The following is a 15,285-nucleotide window of genomic DNA, read 5'->3' as shown; positions in this document are numbered from 1 at the left end:
GAAGGACAAAAAAGAAACAAAATGGGACCGGACACAAATGAGTTTTAGGTACATTTTTGTCGCAATCAAAAAGAAGTAAGGGGCATGTCACGACATCTGGCGTGTAGGCGAAATAACTACAGGTCATCAAGAGTAACAGACAGAATGCAAAAAAAAAGGCGAAGTCGTGCAGTGGAGAAACGAATTTAGGTCGACAGATAAAATTAAGAAGTTTGCGGTAATAACGTTTATTGATTGCCACCATATGACTATGAGAGACCCACGTAGTAATAACGTAGACATGGCAACCGGAGAACAGAGTGGTAATAACGTGGCCATGACGACCGGAAACGGAGATGATTATAAATTCGTGTCGACAATAACTAGGCGGCGCATCTGTTGTATTCCAGTGCGACATTAGGCGGCCAGTAAGTAACTACACGTGGTTCGGACGAATTAGTCTTCGCTTTATCCTAAACAATATTTGCCTTCCCGCATGTATTCACTCCGCATTTCATTAGCGAGCCTCACCACCCACAAGCATGCGGGTGATGACGAAATCAGCGCGACCACAATCTTAACCTTCCGGGGTAGCTTATTCGTGAAATGAATTCCCATATAAATTGAGTTCTGCAAAGCATGGAAATTTCGTCCGATGTCCTAATCCCCCAATCCCTGACACATAAATGTAGCTGCACACCCAAAATCAATTGTGTCTACCTAGTTCCGCGTTGTCCACATTATAAAGTATGGAGATCTTCTGCGGCAGTCTCTGCAAAAAAAATGCTTCAAAAAATCAAAAATATATTAATTGCAGTAAACTTCGGAACATTCTTCGTACAGTACATTAGGTTAAAACGAGTCTGTGGTTAATAAAAAGTCTCCGCCTAGTATTAAGTGGTAATTTATCAGCAGTATACAAGGATGGGTTACTGTTATTATATTTATCTTTTTTTTCTATTTGGGAATTATATTATTGTGTTTTTTTCCTTTTTGCTGAGGTAATATAAACAGGTTATACTCATTGATTCGGGTATAATAATCCACACTTTGATTTGCGGCTATTGAAAACCGTCAAAGACACGAGCTTGTATACGCATTTGTGGGAAAACTTTAGAAACAACGCTTCTAGCCTTCGAATTTTACCTGATGGTCCTTCTAAGTTTCCGTATACTGTCTTGGTGGTCATTTTATAGCCATTAACTCACTGCCATCAAGTGAGATATGTTGCAAAATTGCCAATTTTTTGAGCATCTAGACATGCAATCTATGACCTTACTCTTTGACTATTGGTTGCGAGCGACAATCGTTTTTTTCTTGTCTTTTTGTAGCGTGGCTGATTTGAGTTCGCAAAAAGGTGGCGGCAGTGCAAGCCCACAAATCACATTCCCGCAAGGGAATTTTCTCGAAATTCTTTCACTGATATGACACTGGCACAAGTAAAGTCGCCGCTGTGCACGAGTTAATAATTTGAGCGACTGCAAAAAATTATCGGATCAAAGCGTTGGTATTGTTAAATGTGAACTATGTCCTTCATTTGTTTTATGAAATTGCGAATGGTTTCTTACAAAAGTCACAGCCACACATGCACTATTCAGATATGTTTGCTGGAAGCTTACCCTAACGAGTGTGACCGGGGGGAAGGGTAAGCAACGTTCTCCGCTGCGGTTGCGCACAAAGATACTGCGGCCGTGTTCATCAGTTCTACAACAAGGCGTGGACAAGGAACTCGAGGAAAGTGGTGAAAAAAAGATGGGTTCATTATTCCAAGATTCACAACAGAGTGGCATTCATGGGCTTGCTGGCCGTACAGCGAGACTCCACAAAATTGACCGAGTTCGCCTGTCAGCGGTGCTCAGATTTTCAATCAGAGGGCCACAGCCGAGCACACGGACCAGAAGCCACCTGCGAAAGCAGCGTGTGAACATTTTGTGCAAACCTGAGAGTATCCGGCACTTCCAGCCAGCACCAGACAGAAGCAACCTCATGGAAAACGTGGATCTTATACTGACAACAATTAGGACAAGGTAATTAGTAGAAATATGTTCTAGCTTGTTGTATGACGATCGTTGTCCAAATATGTCTCCGCGCCAGAAAGGCCAACGCTGGATAATTAGGTGGCCATAAACAAGTTTGCCAGCATAACGTCGCTACAGCTAGCACAGAACCGAATTTATTGGAGAAACGTGAGAGATGCCTCTGCCCTGCAGCAGGTGCAGTTGGCTTCATAAAATGATGTTGGCACAACAGACACTATCAGATACTAGTGTGCAAAGTAACAGTCGCTTGTGCTGCGCCCTCTTTTTGTGCGCATACTGGAAGCATATATATTTTGGTGATGCGAGGAAAATAAACGAGTTGAAAGTCTGACACTCTATTCTGTCCTCTCTCTTTTGCTTGTCAGTAGTTGTTGTACCAATATCATTTTATTTAGCTATGAACCAACTCGCTCAACGTATACCGATATTATACCAACGTATACCAACATTATGGTTAACCTAGAGAAGTTACAAGGAGCCCTGGAAAGGTTCTACTAGCTTCTGATGTGATTATGCTGCGTGTTCCTCACACGACTGGTATTTGCTAGACATTTTCGTATACTAGGTACTTTTTTTCGCGATTGCGTTAAAGAGATCGTGTCGCGGAAAACCAACCGCCGGCGTCGGCCCCATTGGTTGCGCGCTAAATATTGTCTGTGCATCTGTGACCGAAAAAATCAAGTTACCGAGATAGCCATGAGAGGCCGCTACTTGTCCAAGCGTGTGCGCACGATCACACTGCAAAAGCCGCGCATTCGAAGAAAGAAAAAGTGCTCAAGGTCATGAGGCACGGTAGTTTATTTGCCCTGTCAACACTCTCTCCTTAGCTTCCAGTGATTTCGTTGGAACGAGGGAAGAGATAATGAAATTGCGGCATGCGACAAACCTTTGTAACTCCTCTAACACTGCACGGATTCTTGAAAATTCTTAGCGCCGAATTCATGATCCAATAAGCTCTTCTAGTGAATTCACTCCATGGTTACTTGAAAACGTTTTTCAGGACCCTTTTAACGGATTTCATTCGACAGGTGTTACGACAAAAACGAGCCCATTCGGTTATAATAGCGCGCGCTGGTGCAATCTATTGTGGGCGTGTTTGTGTGCGTGCGTGTGTATGCTAGAAAACATATGAATAAGTATGTCTTAAAGGCGAAGCATGAGGGTCCCCCAATTTTTTTCACTCTTTGCTTTCAATTATCCCCTGAAATCAATGTTGGTTAGCAAAGCAAATATACGTATCTTTGACCATCCGGCATTTCCTCTTTTTTCTTCTTTTGGTCTGGTTCGGAAGGCTAGAAGAACCATGACCAACAGAGAACTTTTTCTTATACATCTAAGATCCATCAATCGCTCGCCAGCTGATTTAAAGCCCAGAGAGCACTCAGCTGAAACGCGTTCCGTTTCAGATGTACATATTGTACAGAGAAGAAATTAAAACGCAATTATGGTGTGAACCTAAACTTAGTTTGTGCTGCGAGCTCAGTGGTAAGGCAAGCGCGTGCTAGTACCCTAGCTACTAAATCTAATTTAGCGAGTGGCCAAGGCAACATTCAGTGCACTCCACTCAGCCCTAATTTCGCACGTCTGCTCACACGTGTCATGTTGGGTTGAGAGAGAAAGCGTGATGAAAGGTTGGGCCTGATGCCAGAAGTTGTGAGCAGGCGTTTTTGTTTTTTGTCGTACTCTAGTTCGTGTAGCAAGGTGTTTCCTTGGAATCGAGTTCGTTGCGATGAACATAAAGACAGCTAAACACAGTAAAGAGCGACTGAAGCCAGAAGCCATACGATGAATTGACTGGACTGCAGTGGGAAAGATGTACGAAATATGAGAGAAAAATCCAATGAGGGGGATCGAAGTTATCACCAGACCTGTGCGCTAGATGTCACGTTTCACGGCAGCTTATCCGAGGCATGATCTCGGCATGGCATGGGGCCTCAATCGTTCAATAACAACTCTCCTCTGGTAAGTACGCCCAGAGGTATTGGTCTTAAAGTACGTGCGGCAGAGCTGATCATGAAACCTTACACTCCTTTTTCCTGTATGGATCAGATGGGACCAATGCGAGGGGCAGGAGAAGTACATGGACAGGCTGCTAGAATAAGCAGCCTTTCGCGTTGATTTTTTTAGTCAACAGGAGCGCTAGGAACAGCTTTTATTCTCACTATTTATTTCAGTCTTTTCGCAGTCACACAGAGAAAAGGTATTGCTGGAGACAAAAAAAGATGCGAACAGTACTTAGCCGTTGACCCTGTCTCTGGGCGAGGTAATAGAGACAAACACTTAAAGGGCTTATTATGCATTAGTCTTGAATGCGAAGGTCATACGGTGTAGCTATTATATCGACATTATAATCAGCACCATCATCACAGGGACTCGACGTTTTGCGTGAGTAGGTGCCTATTTTGTTTTTGCTGTCGACGTTGATCATGACGATTAATAATTATCGCTCAAGGCTTTGTAATCGGATGGCAGCTTTCGAGCACAGGCTCGTTACGGAATGAACATGTTGGGATGTCTGGTGCAATTCTTCTTTACTGCCCCGCGATACATCTGTTAACGTGAAGCCCTGTCTCACCTGAAAACCGCAGTCTCTCCCTGTAACAAGCTTTCCAAGGCTGCCATGGATCTAAACAAGAATGCCTCACTGCCACACAGAGTACCTAGATTTATTCCCTGCAACATTTTGCTGCCTCCTCTTTCACAGTAGGGCAACGTGTTTTATTTTCAACGACACGCCAACTTTGTTATAACCAGCGTCTAATGAAGCATAGAAATATTTTTTTTGCCCAGCCGATTGCACACACCACAGAATATTGTGCAAAAGTTAGACACCAAAACAAAATTGATTGAAAGCACTCTTAGAACGCAAAAAAAAAAGAATTGTCATCAGTTGATGTGACAAATACCTTAGCCTTATTTAACCAGCACGTTGTAGTTTTCTGCATTTGCAATTCAGAAGAATCACCAAAAGAGCAACAATTTACCCTTGGCATCTTTCCCAACTGTGGTCTCACTGCTTCTCTCAGTGCCACTTTCAATATTCAACTGCAAAAGTGCAATTTTCCTCTACAGGTAAAGTATTCACTTTCGGGGTTTTCTTGAAATATGGCTTAAAATTAGCGCCTCTAACCAGACAAACTCTGCATTACACTGCTATAACTACACAACATTTGCCTTCTTCGATCAAAATCTTCTGAATGACTATACCAACAAAAAAATACTGTATCTCTAATGACTCGTAAAGAAAGAAATCGAGGGTGCTCTAGTTATTGAATTCAAATTTATATCTTCTGGTACTGCTAAGCGAAAAAAGAACAAAATGATATATGTGTCTGTAGTGACACGGATACATTACTTTTTTAACTTTCTCAATACTGCTGCTTCAGCTGAATGTAATAAAATGACCTTTTAATCGCTCAAGTCGTTAGCGGATTACTAGAGTGCCACGTTTGCATGCTTTACGCGCTTTACGAGGAAGCAAGAATATGCGGGCCTTACAAGTTGTACGCATTACAAATCCGTTAAAGTTTTCCCACTGACGGTGAGGCGTTCATTAATTAAAGGCTTGCTCTTTAATTACTGCGTCAATGGAACGTCTTCGTTCCTAAACGAAAAAGCAATCACTTTTGGAGAATCTTACTCTTTTTTCTTTAATGCTACTTGTAGAATTTGTAGTCCTTGGACTCCATATACATATGGACAGGTGCGGTTCCGCTACATTACCCCGGCTGCAGAATACAGGGTTGTAGCTTCATCACCTAATTCGATGGCTAGCATACGGGGGTAGTGTTTACGAAAAACCCGGCACCTTAGGAATGATCTAAGCCCTACTGTGCAGACGCATAACGTACGGAACTCTTTACCTTAAGCTGAAGACAGCTGAGACATGAAAAATATGTTGGTAAGAAATGCCACGAAGCTTTCTCGGGTGCTGCCCCCTACGGCCTTCTATGACTGATTGCTTCGCAAGGGAACGAACAATACAAAGAATGAAATACGTGAAGTGAACCTCATCAGCCAGGCCAAGGCGCTTGAAGCTTTCGCCCACGCGATGAGCAGTGCTTCAAGGCTTAGGCAATGAGCGGGTACAAGGTGGCGCTCAGGCAATCATTCTGATGATATAGTACTAATGGCCGACAACAAGGAAGATTTGCATAGATTGATGGACATCTGCGGTGATGAGGAAGATAGGTTAGATTTCAGTAAGAAAAAATTAGCAGTCATGATTTTTCATGATAATGAAGGTAGTGAGCTTGTAATACAGAAGATCACGCTAGAGATAACAGATAAATAGTAATATCTAGGCGCATGAATAAGCAATGGGGCCGAGCACCTAAGGGAACACAAAATATACGTGACGACTAAAGGTAACAGGAATGCAGCGGTGATTAAAAACAGGGCACTGTGGAATTACAATAGATATAATGTTGTGAGAGGAATATGGAAAGGGTCATGGTTCCTGGTCTGACGGTCAGCAATGCGGTCTTGTATGGAGATCAGAAGTTCAAGCAAGACTAGAAATTAAGCAACGTAAAATATGTAGGCTTGCTTAGGAGCTCACGGGAATACGCCAAATCAGGGAGTACAAGGCGATATGGAACGGACATCATTTGAGGGCAGGAAAGCTAGCAGCAAGATGAAATTTTAGAAACGATTGAGAGAAATGGGGCAGGAGCGTTGGGCTAGGAAGGTATTCAGCTACTTGTACATGAAGAATGTCGATACAAAATGGAGCAAGCGAACCAGAATATTGACACGTAAATACGTAGAAAACAGCAGAGGGCCAAACCAAAAAAATTATCAGTTAAGAAGAAGGTGAAGGAAGCTGAGACCAATATGGGGATAATTGGCATAATTAAAAAGTCCGCACTAGAGATCTATGGAACTTTTAAGCAGGAAATAGCCAAGGAAATGATCTATGATAATACTCGGGGTAGTTCTTTACTGTTTGAGGCCAGGACGGGAGTATGTTTGAGGCCAGGACCAAGATATATTGTGCCAAATACGAATAGGTAGACACGGTACGCAGTGCGTGTGGAAAGGAAGAGAAAACTGCCGAACACTTGATACTGTTCTGTAAAGGGCTTCACCCTATAGCTCAGGATGATGGCGCAGAGTTTTTCGAAGCACTGGGATTTAGGAACAGGAAGGCCAAATAGACTTTAAGCGGGTAGAATTAACTAGAAGGAGGTTATCCAATTGGTGGCTAAAGTCAAGGCATGAGTGAAAATTAAACCTTTCACTGCAAAGTACGAGTCCTCATACTCACTATTTAAAGAGAAAACATAATCTAGCTTTTGGTCCACTAAGTATTACGGCTTGGTGGCGCTTACCGCTTCCCGATCTAAAGGGTACAGCCATATACATCCATCCACCCATCCATCCGGGCAACTGCTTCACCCACCAATGGCTCCTGTGAGCCGGAAAGAAACGCTCCTATGCTAAATAATAAAGATATAATTACTCACTATCGGAAATCTAGCCGCGACTTCCCTGCGCCCTGCAAAGGACTCCACAATGTGGACGATAAAATGTTATCTGATTATTAAGTGTGAATACACTTTATAAGCGACCCCAAACCATACACCGCCGTCGGCGGCGTCCGCAGTCTTCTCTCTATCTTTAAAAGAAAGAGGACTTGGCGGGCCGCAGCGCGACGCTCTACCGAATAGGCCACGGACGCGACGCTGATATCGGTGTCAGTAACGCGCCTTATATCTTTAACGCCGCCCCGCCGCGGTGGTCTAGTAGCCAAGGTACTCGGCGGCTGACCCGCAGGTCGCGGGTTCGAATCCCGGCTGCGGCGGCTGCATTTCCGATGGAGGCGGAAAAGTTGTAGGCCCGTGTGCTCAGATTTGGGTGCACGTTAAAGAACCCCAGGTGGTCAAAATTTCCGGAGCCCTCCACTACGGCGGCTCTCATAATCATATGGTGGTTTTGCGGCGCTAAACCCCACATATCAATCAATCTTTAACGCCGCTGCGCGCGTACCCCTCCCCCTTCGCTCGCTCCTCCGCTCTCCACGCTCGCTGCAGCTGCGCGCACACCCCTCTCTCTCGCGCGTCCGCCTTCTCTCTCAGTCTCCCGTCGAGAGCGGGTCGTGCGATGGATGTCCCGGAGGCAACGCTACCATTAACAACGAATGCATTACAACCGAATGCCTGCACTGCACCCGTCGTTGGAGGTGACGGTACCGCGGTGGTTTCGCCGACGTTGGAAGACAAGGCGGCGCTGCGAAGGGCTCGTGAGACTGAATATAAGCGGGCGAAGCGTGCAGCGGATGCCGAACTTCGCGCTCGCGAGGCCGAGGACAAGCGGGCGAAGCGTGCAGCGGATGGTGAACTGCGCGCTCGTGAGGCCGAGATGAGGCGTCAGCATCGAGCCGCGAACGCGGCCCAAGAAGCGGAACGACAACGCAAGCGTCAGGTGGAGAAGGGCGATGAAGGCCGGCGTCAAGACGCCGCTCGCAATCGTCAACGGCGAGTGGACGTTCCCGAAGCCGTTCGAGCCAGTGAACGTGCCACGCGGGAGAGGCTGCGAGCCCTGGACTTTGCTCGTCCGGACGCGCGTTTCAAACGCGACTTTGTGGATTGCAGCTTCGGTCACAGCTGCGCAGTGTGTGACCGGCTGTGGTTCGATAACAACCTGAGCTGCATTTCCGACGTGAGGAACGAGACCAACAGGTTGAACGCGTTGCGGGTTCTTTGGAACGAGTTCAAAAGACGGTCGGGCGAACACCGTTGCGACGACATGGATGCGCAAGACCCGCGGCTGGCTCCCTTCGGTGCGTTCCGGGTGTGTGCGTCTTGCAGAGAGTCCCTGCTGGCCGGGCGGGTTCCGCCGTTGAGCAAGAGCCACGGCTACGCGTACGCGCCTCGTCCCGCGGACCTCCCCGATCTGAACCCGGTGGAAGAGCGCCTCATCTCGCCTCGACTACCCTTCATGAGCATCAGGCGGCTCACGCGGGCCAACGGTCAGTCTACACTAGTGCCTACTCCGGCGATGCCGTCCTGGTTGTGACCGTCTACCTGGCCCCGAACCTCTCGAGAGATGACGTCTTGGAGCAGATGGATGTGGCGATGGAGAGTGAGTCTGTGCGCGCGCGTCCCTCGGTTCCAATTGTGGTGGTGGGTGACTTTAACGTGGACGTTAGAAAGGACAATGTCTGGTTGGTTGACCACATGCTGAACAATTACTCGATGACGTGTGTGTCTCTCGAGTTTCCGACCACGATCAACGGTGGCTTCATACACTTGGCGTTCAGTAGGAACTGTACGGTCCGCTCCGTCTTGCCGTATCCGCTCACCGTACAATTCTCGAATCACAAAGCGCTCGTCTAACCGTGAACTACAACGATAACACGAATAGGTGCTAATCTGTAGTGTAGTTTGTGTGTGTGTGTGTGATGCGCTCGCGATGTGTGCACTAAATGCATCGTACAAACATCGTGAAGTGTAAATAAATAATACTTCGTATATAATGTATCTGTGTACAAATGCTTCATGACAAAAAACACTTAAATTCATTAACTACACTTTAATCATCATCATCAGTAATAAAACTCCCAAGCATTTCCCCGAGGGTGAACATGGTTAAGTGCGAATGCACGGGGTGATGCTATGAGGGGGAGTAAAATTAAAATCCGTTGGCATTCGCCAGTGAGTTAACGTAAACTCCCCCATGTGATCAAATTGCGATTCCCAGGAACCATTACACCATAAAGGCACCATAGTTTGATTAATAAATATAATAGTACGAATTATTAAATACCCCTCATAGCATCACCCCGTGCATTCACACTTAACCATGTTCACCCTCGGGGAAATGCTTGGGAGTTTTTCATAATGTGTTATTGGGCCCGGGAGTGCTGAAGTATTTGGCTCTCTTTCTGCCTCTACCAGTACTGTGCAGAGGTGGCCGACGCATACTGCATGGTATGAGTGTACCAGCTCAATACTTCTTTACTCCCCGACCCCGACTCAACCGACAGGACTGGGACGTGGCCCTGCTCTCTCACGAGAACCTTTCAGCCCGACAAGTGACTGGAACAATTGTGCCTTCTTTAGCGACAGGATATGTCGAATATTTTTTTACTTTCATGACGCAAGAGAGATTTAGCCATTTTCAAAGATTTGTTTTTATGTTCTGCTTATTTCTATTTTTTCGTATTTCCTCAAAGAGTGCGATCCTATCAACATTTCTTAAAATTTTATGTATGCAATATTTCTTATTGGTGCCACTTTAAACTATGTATTTGTGTCTGTTTAGTTGTTTCCTGGACTTTATGAATGCTGTCACTTTTTCTGCCTTGTATTGATGGGATGTGGGGCTAGTCAAGTTGCGTTTTATCGCAGCTTTTTTCTCGCATTCCACACCACACATTGTATGGTGTAACACTGTGGTGAAATAAACTTCAAACTTCAAACTTCAAACTTTAAGTTATGGTACAACGCTATAGGACAGCGGCCACGACCAGGTACTCCACCTTGTGATATTAGAAATGTTACCCACTGGAGGCTAATTTATCATGATGATGATGAGGATGATGATGTGTGATTTTTTATGGCGCAAGGGTCAATGGATAGCCAATAAGCGACATTTGAGTAGATAGACAAGAGATGTGAACAATGATATAGTGAATGGCTGTATTTAGGGGCCTTATAATCTCTATATATACTCTGACACTGGTAAAAGATAGAAGTGATAATTCCATGACAGTGACGTGAAATATATGCTGAGCAAGTGGATGGTGAAAGGTCGTGATAATAAAACTATGGTGGGGATGCAGTCACCACAGCCGCGACCTCGGTACAGAGGTCATGCTACGGATCACCTCTTGATATTGAGCGAAAACTATTTTCACCATTGAAAACCGTAAACAGGGATTGAAGTTTAAAAAGTGGAACTCTACCGATGAGCATCATAGGGTGTCGCGGGAGCTGCTTCAGTAGGGCAGTAAAAAGTGCTTTTTTCTTAGAGCATTTAACTCGTTGCACTGGACAAGGATGTGGAGAACCGTGGGTGGCTCTCCACATGTCTCACACACTGGAGGATCATTACCAGACAAAAGGTATGAATCTGTTGAGTGAGCGTGTCTTATTTGTAGCCTGGTAAGCATTACTTCCGCGTAGCATGATCTGGATACTGTTGGCCAATTTACAAGTCTTGGTTTGATCGCATGCAACTTGTTGTCTATTCGCCCATTCTATAGGCACTGCCAGCATGCCCTGAGCTCCCGTCAAAAAAAAAGTTTCATGTCAAGTGTAAGGATGGCCATGGATGTATTGGCGGGTGCATGGTTGTGCGCATAACCAGCCAGCTGGTCTCCCATCACGTTTTCAGCAATCTCGCGGTGCCCTGGCACCCAGCACACCACAACCTGTAGTTCGAGGGTGCATATCGTGCATGAAAGAGAGTAAGACGACAGAAAGACAGGCTTTTTATTTTTTTTCAGGGTTTTCAATGCTGTTACGACGCTCAGCAAATTTGTGTATACAACCGCACGTTGCACTCGTTGCACTTGTAATTACTTGATATGCTTGACGGTCACAGATATCCCATAGGCTTCCACGGTGATGATGCTTCTTTGCGGTTGAAGAACATCAGATATTGAAAAGAATGGGCCAAATGCTGCATAGGACTCACCAGTATGAGACTGACGCATCTGTAAAGAATTCTGGGCAAGTGTACTTGCGTTGAAGTTAGAAGAAGTGCGTTCGGATGTGTGCAGTAGGGGCGTCTTTAGTAACTTACGCGAAGGATACAGCGCAGACAATAACCTGCCACTGTCACGGTGGCGGATATGCTGCGGGAGCCAGCAAACGGTACTCTAGAAGTGGCCCGCCTGTTTCCCCAGCGAGGCTCCTCACACGGAGGCAGTAGGACTGTCTCAGTGAAGGATGGTTGTTGAACACGGCCGACTTGGACACATCATTATTTGTGGAGTCAGTGGGATGTTCTTCGTCTGCGTTAACTTTGTGGTAGTATGTAAAGGCCATCTACCATGTCTACGGATGGAGTGACCATTCATTTGATTCTACGTACATGCTTTCTACTGGACTAGTTTGAAAGGCATCCGTAGAAAGGCGAATGCCTAGATGCCTAGATGGTAAAGAGAGTCAAGCATTTTTAAGGCTGATGGTGTCATAGACTGATTGGTAATAGCACCGTATTCTAGGCGCGTGCGTATGAGGCTTCTCTACAAAGTCATCCTTTCGTGGTCTTCACCGACTCATAAACAGCGGCACGTAACTGCCCAACAGCCAGGGTGTCCACGATACTACTAAATATAGTAAAACGCCTAGAAACTCCTCCCCACTCATCTGCATCGTTTTGATTCGCGGTTAAAATGGCCTAAGTCTCAATTTACCGCTTGCAAAAAAAGTTACAAGACCAACAAATGTGCAGGCCTTAAGAAATATGCAGCGACACACACGACGCCTCACTAATGTGGCAACCGGACGGCCCCTCATCAGATTCTAGGCGCCGGCCCAGCAAGAACACCCACAGCAAGAATAGAATCGGTGCCCTTAACCTACCATGAAATACTGCAAACCTATGGGTTTAAACGTCGAACATGCACTTCCTCGTATTGTGAATTGACAGGAGACAAAGGCACCGACTATACAGGCCACTTCATTGCAATACGTTCACTCACGACATCCCATTGCACCATGTTTGGCTAACGTTGTACAGCCACGTCTCCCTAAACTGCAACGTGGAAAGCACTCGACATCCTTGCTGCTGCAGCGATAAGCAAGCGCCCCAGTGCTACAAGAAGCAGTGAGAGAGGATGACCCAAACCTTCTCAGTATCGCGTGGAAGGCGACGATTTCCGAAATAGACCGGGTCTACCAGCGCCAACTTGTCGCCCAAGCCCGGGGAGTAGTCTAGACTAGAGGCTTCCTGAAACAAGTTGCCCTCTGACCTTAATTCACAAACATTTCTACAATAAATGTTTCCACATCTCTTCTTCGATTCAGACAGATTTTTATCAAAGCTAATGAATAGGCGCCGCGAGGAACGTGAGGACCGAAAACAAATATTTTCATAGAAAGGCAAACAATCAATTTCGTTTTGCTTGCAGCAACAAGTGAAAATTGGCACGTAAGAATAGATATAACCATCACGATATCATGCAGGCACTTAAGCGACATCAAATCAATATTTTTTTTTTACTTCGGAAAGAACATGGTGCGAAAGAAGACAAAGACTAGAAAGAAGGACGTACACCAGTGGCGTGGCCAAGGGAGGGGTATGGGAGTCTGAACCTTCTACACCGACATTTTGCAATTTTGCTTGCTTAGAGGCTTCCTGAAATAAGATGCCAAACGCACACATTCAAACGATTCCATGAACATACATAAAAAATTGTTGACTCCCAATCTGAATAAAATTTGTTTTAAGCCCCAGATTACGCACATGGCTGAGTTACAACACCTTGTTCATCGGAAGAAAGTGATAAAATTTTCGGTATGTTCTACTGAGATGCACCACAACCATGGCAATCAGCCAATAAATGTTCTTAATGTTATACATAGCGCAAACACCACCGCACATAATGATGTGTCATTCGTGGCCTGCTTGGATATGCTATCTTATGAGATGAAAGTACTATGAATGAATACTGATGCGCCTGCAATAGAACTTTCCGATAAAGTTCACCTCAATGATTTCACGAGGTAATTCTCATCTACGCTAAGCCAGCACCTCACTTAAAAAAAAGGCACACAAACACGGTTTCTCGATGAGCCTTCAATCTCAAACAAGATCTGCCGTTTATTTTTTTTATGTGGCCTCGTTCGGACGGCTGCCCACATTAAAACACTTGAATTATAAATAAGCGCTGCTGTATAGTTTCCGGTATTATCTCGGCAGAACTACCGTCCACGATTGCCAGCACTGTATCCGAGCAATGTATTTTCTATTGCGCAAAGCAGCTGCAATAAAGCTGTTATAGAATCTTCGAATCGAAAGCACCATGGAGGGTTAGTCTGTTGCCTGTGGTTTCTTCTGTTTATCTTGGCATCACTAAACGTCGTGGAATAAAGTAACAGAAAATAAAAACCGCTGGCACAACTGTATAGTTTAGTATGCTGACCGCTATAAATGGAAACCACGAAAACAAGCAACGGGCTGTGAAAATACGCATCTCTCCATGGATCTGGCGGAAGCGTTCTATTCTGTAAACGTTCTGCGCCGGAAGCTGTTTCCAATTCTGGGCATGTTTTCGCGATAAAAGACGCCATGCGATTGATCTTGCATGCGTACCAGCTATCGAAAAAGGACGTGTTTTTCTGCAAGGCTCGCGATCTGTTAGTGGTTATCTTCAAGGCGTTCCACTGAGTTGTTTTTCCCTTTTCTCTGAGTTCAAAAGAACTCTTAGTTGGTGACTGCTTTATTTTGAATGCTAGCAATATACCACGCTGAGTTCATTCTCACAACTTGTGATTTATTTCAGTCATCGTCTGCGCTCAGTTTGCCTGATCTTGCTTGGTACTATATCGATCAGAACACTGCTTCTAATATTGTAATGACCAATCAATTAGGAAAACGTGAACATGTGCAGGAAAACATAAATTCTCGCATTAAGGCATCCCGCTAAAGCATTTCAGGGCTGGTGAGCGTATCTCGAATATAAACTTTTACTAGCGTTAACCTGGGCTAACCGTGTACGCGTTCTAAACGAAGCGCGTTCTATTATGAGAATGAATTTTCAGTGTGCTTCTCTTGCTCGAACTTTATTTTATCACACGTGATTGTTTTCTTTTAGGCGACACAAAAATCAATTCAACACTATTGAATGTCGACAAAAAACAATCGATGTGGGTTTTTACTATGCCTTAATTACCTAACTTAAGGGTCTTTGTGCAAAGTGCTACGTCTAGTAGATGTTTTTAGTGCTAAACACAACCTCATTATTTAGAAATTAGACATGTTCCCGAATTCCCAGCGTTGGTATCAAAATATGGATAAAGTGAATGAATGAGCTTAGAAATCTAGCAAAGTAAGGGTAGTCAATATTTTCATTTAATAAAAGAGAAGTCGAAGCGTTCATTACTTCGTTAACACTGCCTAATAGTCATAAGAATTGTCTTTCAGGTATTACTTGAGAAAGAGATTGTGCTGAAGCCTAAATCATCCCAACGCCTTCCATGAGGCAAATAACTATTGATTGGGTAACAGGCACCGGAAGCTTTGGGGTGGGTGATGAAGCGTCGTCTTGAAATTCGTGTCTTTTTCTACATACGTTTAGACAGGTAGCTTA

Source organism: Rhipicephalus microplus, chromosome 6 (genome assembly GCF_043290135.1).
Source record: "Rhipicephalus microplus isolate Deutch F79 chromosome 6, USDA_Rmic, whole genome shotgun sequence".
NCBI classification, from domain to species: Eukaryota; Metazoa; Arthropoda; class Arachnida; order Ixodida; family Ixodidae; genus Rhipicephalus; species Rhipicephalus microplus.
The sequence above is the reverse complement of the archived record's forward strand: the minus strand, read 5'-3'. Positions refer to the sequence as shown.